The following is a 6,331-nucleotide window of genomic DNA, read 5'->3' as shown; positions in this document are numbered from 1 at the left end:
GACTCATCAACTCGGAGGAAAAGACAGGACACAGGCCATCATAGAAACAAAAGAACCAGCCTAAAAGTCTACCTCCAGAGAAAGGCAACGCCCGGCCGATTTCGGCCGGAGACCATCAAGCAAGACAAAAGGGACAAGCCCCAGGAAGATGGTCGTTGCCAGAATCGAACACCACACCCGCCAAACCCATACTACAGAAACTCAATCAAGAAAGACAAAGAAGAGACTACTCCTCCGAGATATCCATCGGCGCTAGCCCGGATCTCTCAATCCTGCTGTGATGAAAAATGTTAAAATACATACAGACTCACTTTGCATTTGAGGAGACTCTGCCCGGATACTTACTGACTCAATGTTCTAGGCCAGGAAATCCATTCACCAGACAATCAGGGACATTTGGTGAATGGAAACTGGTTGGAATTCTAGCCTGGGGACATAAAATCCCTATAAAAACCCAGGCCAGAGAACCCTCAGACGTGGATTTGGGAACACCTATACCTTGCGTATAGACCCTGTCCACCCAGCGCTGCGCTGTCCATTTATTGTGGTTTTTTCCTCGCTGTTTGTTGCTTTATTAATTTATAATAAATTAATCTTTGTTAATCTTTAATTTGCCGTTGCATTTATAACACCAGCATACCTCTCATATGTACCACTGGAACCTTATCTCCGTCTGTCGCTCTAAAGGGCTCAGATTGGGCAGGGCCTGCTCGGTTAGTTAGGAACCTCAGGTGTTCACCAACCACGTGGCTTTTGCTAAATTAATCTCCCAGTTCTTGAAAGTTCCCCCACCCAGTGCCTTCAAGCTGGTTTTAAGCAAGCCATTGCACCGTTCAACTTTTCCAGCAGCGGGTGCATGGTAGGGGATATGGTACACCCACTCAATGCCATGTTCCCTAGCCCAGCTGTTTATAAGGCTGTTCTTGAAATGAGTGCCATTGTCTGACTCAATCCTCTCAGGGTTGCCATGCCTCCAAAGGACCTGCTTTGCAAGTACCAGGATGGTGTTCCGGGCAGTGGCATGAGGCACAGGGTAGGTTTCCAACCATCCAGTGGTGGCTTCTACCATCGTGAGCACGTAGCACTTGCCTTGGCGGGTTTGGGGCAGTGTGATGTAGTCAATCTGCCAGGCTTCCCCATACCTATATTTGGACCAACGCCCACCGTACCATAGCGGCTTCAACCAGTGGGCCTGCTTGATCGTGGCACACATCTCACAGTCATGGATAACTTGAGAAATAGTGTCCATGGTTAGATCCACCCCTCGGTCCCGTGCCCACTTATAGGTGGCATCTCTCCCCTGATGACCTGAGGCATCATGGGCCCATCGAGCTAGGAACAACTCTCCCTTGTGTTGCCAATCTAAGTCTATCTTTGACACCTCTATCTTTGCAGCCTGATCCACCTGCTCATTGTTTCGGTGCTCTTCATTACCCCTACTCTTGGGGACATGGGCATCTACATGACGGACCCTCACAGACAGTTTCTCTACCCTGGTGGCGATGTCTTTCCACTCATCAGCAGCCCAGATTGGCTTTCGTCTGCATTGCCAGTTGGCCTTTTACCACCTTTCCAGCCATCCCCACAGAGCATTGGCTACCATCCATGAATCCATGTAGAGGTAGAGTTTTGGCCACTTCTCTCTTTCAGCAATGTCCAGGGCCAGTTGAACAGCTTTGAGTTCAGCAAGTTGATCCACCCTCTCCTTCAGTGGCTTCTGCGACCTGTCGTGTGGGGCTCCATACGGCTGCTTTCCACTTCCGGTTCATCCCTACGATGCGACAGGAACCATCAGTGAGCAGAGCGTAGCGTGTTTCTTCTGCTGGCAGTTGGTTGTACGGTGGAGCTTCTTCAGCCCGTGTCACTTGTTCCTGCTCCTCTTCATCAGTGAGACCAAAGTTTTCACCTTCCGGCCAGTTTGTAATTATCTCCAAAATCCCAGGGCGATTTGGGTTTCCAATACGGGCGCGCTGCGTGATGAGGGCGATCCACTTGCTCCATGTAGCGTTGGCGGCGTGGTGGGTAGCAGGAATCTTTCATTTAAACATCCACCCCAGCACTGGTAGTCGGGGTGCCAGGAGGGGTTGTGCTTCTGTGTCAATCACTTCTGAGGCGGCATGAACTCCTTCATAGGCAGCTAAGATTTCCTTCTCTGTGGGAGTGTAGTTGGCTTTGGACCCTCTGTAGCTTTGGCTCCAGAATCCCAGTGGTCGGCCTCGAGTCTCTCCAGGCACTTTCTGCCAAAGGCTCCAGGACAAGCCATTGTTCCCAGCTGCAGAGTAGAGCACGTTCTTCACATCTGGTCCAGTTCTGACTGGGCCAAGGGCTACTGCATGAGCAATCTCCTGTTTGATCTGAGCAAAGGCTTGCTGCTGTTCAGGGCCGTAGTGGAAATCATTCTTTTTTCAGGTAACCAGGTAGAGAGGGCTCACGATCTGGCTGTACTCAGGAATGTGCATCCTCCAAAAACCTATGGCACCTTGGAAAGCTTGCGTTTCCTTCTTGCTGTTGGGTGGAGACATTGCTGTGATCTTATTGACGACCTCAGTGGGAATCTGATGCCGTCCATCTTGCCACTTTACTCCCAGGAACTGGATGTCTCGAGCAGGCCCTTTGACTTTGTTCTTGATGGCAAAGCCGGCTTCTAGCAGAATCTGGATGATCTTTTCTCCTTTCTCAAATACTTCCACTGCTGTGTTCCCCCACACAATGATGTCATCAATGTACTGCAGATGTTCTGGAGCCTCACCCTTTTCCAGGGCAGCCTGGATCAGTCCATGGCAGATGGTGGGGCTGTGCTTCCACCCCTGGGGCAGTCGGTTCCAGGTGTACTGCACTCCCCTCCACGTGAAGGCAAACTGAGGCCTGCATTCTGCTGCTAGGGGAATGGAGAAAAATGCATTAGCAATGTCAATAGTGGCGTACCACTTCGCTGCTTTGGACTCCAGCTTGTACTGGAGCTCCAGCATGTCTGGCACGGCAGCGCTCAGAGGTGGAGTCACTTCATTCAATGCACGATAGTCCACAGTCAATCTCCATTCTCTGTCAGACTTGCGCACAGGCCAGATGGGGCTGTTGAAGGGTGAGTGGGTTTTGCTGACCACCCCTTGGCTCTCCAGTTCTCGGATCATCTTGTGGATGGGGATCACAGCATCTCGATTTGTCCTGTACTCTCAGCGGTGCACCGTCGAGGTGGCAATTGGTACTCGCTGTTCTTCCACCTTCAGGAGTCCTACTGCAGATGGGTTCTCTGATAGTCCAGGCAAGCTGTTCAATTGCTTAATGTCCTCTGCCTCCACAGCAGCTATTCCAAAAGCCCACCTGAGTCCCTTTGGGTCTTTGTAATAGCCATTTCGAAGGAAGTCCATGCCCAGAATACACGGGGCCTCTGGGCCAGTCACAATGGGATGTTTCTGTCACTCTTTCCCAGTCAGGCTCACCTCGGCTTCCAACAGAGTCAATTGTTGCGATCCCCCCGTCACCCCAGCAATGGAAACAGGTTCTGCCCTGTCATGGAGTTACTTTACCTTTAAGGGAGTTGGAGTTGCTGGGAAGTGCTTGGAGTCTTTTCTCCTGACCAATTATCGGTCATTGCTGAGAATTGACAGCAGTTTAGGCCATTGAAAAGTGGGATCAACTTGTGAACCCTACCTTAAAATGTAAAAGCAGAGCTCTCTGAGTTCTCTTTGTTTTCTGGCTGTGGAGGGTGGCGGAGCTCCAGGCCTCCCGTTCCCTGCCCAGGCCATGTGGCGGGGCGGGGATGGGGCCGGGCCTGCCCCGTCTCCCGGCCGGGAGATGGGGGGGGGCCTGGGGAAGGTTTACCTCGGGCCCGGGCCGGGCCGAGCCGATCTCTGGCTCGGCTGCAGGTTTTGCTGTAACTACATTCACTAGAAACTGCCCAGTGAAGAAAGAGGGAAGCCCTGGACTTGCAGCGGGTTGGAGCAGCGACTACACGCTCCAGAGCAGCCATGAGGAACTTCCCATCGCAGACGGCTCCAGCTCCTGTTCGGCAGAGATCTCCAAACCAGCTACAAAAGCCTGGGCAAGATGTTAACTCTTTCATTACCCAGATGAGACTTGCGGATTAATCTTTTTATCCAGAGAGAGAGAGAGAGATCAACATGAAAAGAGACTTTATAAACTACCAGAGACAGGAAAGAAAAGAAGCTTCAAGAAAGGTAGAGAATTAAGAAGATGCTTTAATTAAGCTGAAATATCTCCCTGTTAAAACTATGGAGATGGACAATGAAGTCTTGAAAAGAACTCCTTTAATTCATGATATAAGATCTAGAGAGGAATAGTGTTCAAAGTGTAAATTTGAGTAAAGAGTAATTATAGTATAGTGAAGTACTGGGAGATTAAAAGCCTTGAGAGGCCATGAGAAAACTGTTGAGAGATTTGAAGCCCTGAGAGGCCATGAGAAAACTGTTTTCTGGTGAAGCTCACAGAAACAGATGAAGAAGACTTTTTTTGCCTTTGAATAACTTATCCTTAAAAATGCTATCTCTAGACGCATGGCCCATACACACTTCAGAGTGATGTGAGAATGGGAGGAGTGAACTCTAATAATAGCAGCTCTGGACAGCTAACATTAGGGCAATAGAAAACTATAACAAAAATAGTTTTCTTGTGAGAAACTCCATAAATTAACAAGAAGAAACTTCTGTTTCTCTATAAAGATTGGTAAAAAGACTAGCAAGAATTGGGACTGTTTTAACCATCAGAGTTCCAGAGTTTTTGTCTCTGTTGTCATGTGAACAAGGGAATAGTGGGTAGATAGGGGATGGAAGGGTTTTTCTGGAAGTTTATTCTGGTGTTCTTATTATTGTGGTTTGTCAATAAACTTTCTTTTTTTTTTCCCTTTTAAGTTGTATGCCTGTTTTGCTCTTATTCTAATCCATATCTCACAGCAAGAAGTAAGTAATTTTCTTAGTTAGTGGTTTAAAACCACGACATGCCCCCACATGTCCTGAGGGCATTAGGGTACACTGTGCACCAATATCAACTAAAGCTTCGTATTTTTGTGGCTCTGATGTGCCAGGCCATCGGATCCACACCGTCCAAAAGACCCGGTTTTCCCGTGCCTCTTCCTGGCTAGAGGCAGGGCCCCTCTAGCACTCTAGGAGAGGTCATCCTCTCCTCCTTGGGCATACATGCTAGAGGTTCCTTCAAGGGGATCATCCTCTTTTCTGTAATATCTGCCAGTTTGGTCACGGGAGGTTGAGGCTACCTTCACTTTAGTGGAACCTTTCTGGTTAATGGTTCCTTGCCTGAGTTGACGCACTCGTGCTGCCAGGGCAGAAGTGGGTTTCCCATCCCACTTTCCCATGTCTTCCCCATGGTCACGTAGAGAGAACCACAGCTCAGTTCGTGAGGTGTACCCTCTCTCTCTAGCTGGGGGACGTGGGGCTTGGAGTTTTGGGCTTGTGACCCGCACTGGTGCCATATGGAACTGCTCTTCCTCATCTCTTCCCTCATTTCCCTCATCTCCTCTTTGAGTTCCTTAATCACAGCAGAAATCTTAGCCTGATGTGGGCCATGGACCATACTGGCGAAATGTCTAAGCCTGGTGGTGACAGAACCCACCGTTTCTCGGCTGTTATCGGCATTAATCGTTGCAATATAGGTGGTGTAGTCACGTGGCCCTAGATTTGCCAGACTCCACAACATCTGCCCAGTGCACCTGACTTTGTCGGGGTCATTATCATGCTGTCCACCCCTCCCAAAAAGGACCTCTAATATTGCCACTTCTCTCAGCTGTTGGATCCCTTCCTCAATGGTTTTCCATTCCCTTCTATGATAGTGCTCTTCCATTCTCTCTCTGTGGACAAACCTCTCTCTTACACTCATCAAAAGCCGCTCCCAGAGGGAAAGGGGCCCTTGCTCCCTGACGAATATCTGATTCACACCTGAGTCCTGGGTCAAGGGTCCCACATTCCTTGCCTCACCACCATCCAGCTGCACGCCTGTACCCATAAGGTCCCAGACCCAAAGTAACCAGGTTGTATAAGGCTCAAGCCCCCGCCTCACAATGTCTTTTTGTAACTTACGGAGACTGTCATATGTCAGAGACTCAGTAATGATTTCAACTTCTGGCTCCCTTGTGGGTTGTGAGGGCCCTCCTTTCTTATCCTTATCAACAGGGTGCTGTGATTTCATCTTAGACTTTCTTGTTTCCACAGGGGCAACAGCTCCTGGCTGTGACTGTCCTTGTGGTTCAGCTGGAACCTGGACAGTTGTAACGTCTGTGGGTTCCACTGCAGCACCATCAGACTCTCCCTCTTTGAGGCAGGGGGAGGGTTTCCCAGCAGCTGAGGAAATGCATTCCTTT

The sequence above is a fragment of the Cyanistes caeruleus genome, chromosome 15 (genome assembly GCF_971803275.1).
Source record: "Cyanistes caeruleus chromosome 15, bCyaCae1.hap1.1, whole genome shotgun sequence".
Taxonomy (NCBI): domain Eukaryota; kingdom Metazoa; phylum Chordata; class Aves; order Passeriformes; family Paridae; genus Cyanistes; species Cyanistes caeruleus.
The sequence above is the reverse complement of the archived record's forward strand: the minus strand, read 5'-3'. Positions refer to the sequence as shown.